The sequence below is a fragment of the Halyomorpha halys genome, unplaced genomic scaffold (genome assembly GCF_000696795.3).
Source record: "Halyomorpha halys isolate HHAL.00 unplaced genomic scaffold, Hhal_1.1 Scaffold207.1, whole genome shotgun sequence".
In the NCBI taxonomy this organism is placed as follows: Eukaryota; Metazoa; Arthropoda; class Insecta; order Hemiptera; family Pentatomidae; genus Halyomorpha; species Halyomorpha halys.
In genome coordinates this window covers 1,093,662-1,095,504 of record NW_027104696.1, presented here as the reverse complement: position 1 = coordinate 1,095,504, position 1,843 = coordinate 1,093,662, and the positions used below count along the sequence as shown (strand labels likewise).

General features: G+C 28.7%; 1 protein-coding gene across 1 annotated transcript in view; it reads right to left on the bottom strand.

The window, feature by feature from the left end:
* The window catches only part of C3G (C3G guanyl-nucleotide exchange factor), a 151,045-nt gene that overhangs the window by 127,656 nt on the left and 21,546 nt on the right, over positions 1-1,843 (bottom strand). The window lies entirely within an intron of this gene.

Here is a 1,843-nt window from a genome sequence, read left to right as displayed (position 1 = left end):
AGTTGTTTGAAAAAGGTTAAATAAAAAAAAAAAGTCACTTAAAATTAAATTTTGAAAATAAAATCAATAAAAAATGTATTCTTATATAGTTTTATGTCTGTAATATGTGGTCCTTAAGAATTTTTTTTCCTAAATCTTTTTGATTGATAGTTAATAATTTAAAAATTAATCCCACTAAAAAAAATAAATAAATAATAATGTGGTTCATAACAAATAAATTTGTTATGTTTTTTTTTTATTATATATCTTTATTGAGATTTACAACTGTACATAATAATACATTTAGTAAATTTTCGGTAAGTTTATAATGGAGTGATACAGGCATGTAGGGAAACTGTCCATTGGTAGCACTCTAAAAATTTGTTAAGTTAAATAATAAAAATTAAATAAATGACATATGACATATTTGATCTCAATCAGATGCCACGTTTGTTTTTTCTTCTTTTTTTCATCATAGACTAGAAGAGAGAAGACTCCTTATCTCTTATCAGTAGGACATCTCCGGGAGGGTCAGCGAGGAGGGACGGTCGTTCCGGAAGAGTAAGTCAAAGCCTTTGGACCGGAGATTACAGAGGAAGGGTTCCCTAATTAGCCATCGCAGGCTAAAGAACCCTTTCTCAACAGTCAAGAGAGTAGATAAAACCCTATTCACATTATTTTTTGTTTTAATTAACAGCCATTTCTATTTTTTTTTTTCGTAAACTTTTTTATTATTATATTAGTTTAATACATACATATAACAGGGAAATGATATTTTTATACCAGTGAAATATTGCCTTGGACCGTCTTGTAGCATTATAAAGTTAGTTGCAGGGTCCAATTAAGGTAGTTAAGAACAAGTAGATAACGCCAGTAGATCATTGGAACGGGGAGGGAAGCCATTTCTAAGATATGTTCTAGATAGATGCACGGAGAATTAACTTATGCGAGAAGTTAAATTGTTTTTATGAACGATTAACGTATGGTACTGGAACCCGATGCATCAAATCCAGCACATAAAACTACAAATAATTTTAAAAATTATTAGATCTTTAATTGATCGCGTGTAATTAATAAAGGAATATGAAACGTTGGTGTAGAATAAAATATTTTATTTTTTTGTTTACTATTTTTTTTTATTAATTAAAAAAATTATTTCCCACTACACTTAACAACGAAACGCACTTTTCACCGAGAGGTCCTAAAAAGTGCATCCTAATGAAAAAGGCATAGCATAACAAATAATAAATGCTGCATTGAATGAATGCCATAACGACATGATCGGTAATCATCTACTTCAGTTGTTCCATTGACTCCAAGAAGTTCATATACAACCAGAACAGGTGTAATTGGAATTACACCATTGGCCCAATTATTAGATTATGATGGTACTCATTAGACGCATAATTAATTGCTCTTAAATTTATTTTCTAATAACTTTTACAATCGGATCCACCATTTGGAATTATAGGCGAAAAACCAAAAGACCTCACATTTCTAATTCGTTACTAGATCGAACTATAAACTACAAACCTAAGCGAAAAATGTTTTTTTTAAGAAATTAAAAAAGTATTAAATTCTGCATTGAATGAGTACTATAAATAATTAGGTCAAGTACGAGTCGTCAACTGTAGACTGTCTAAAACCAAAAAACGACAATTTATTTTTTTAATATTTCAAAAAACTAAAATATAGTACTGTATAGAATCCATACTTACAACGGAGAATCCTAAAATAACTCCTAAATGGTACAGTCTGGTGAAAAAATGTTTTTTTTTTTTTTTTATATTTATTTATTTGTTGATATTTACAACTGTATAAAAAAATACAACCAGTAAATTTGATCATAATGACATATGATATG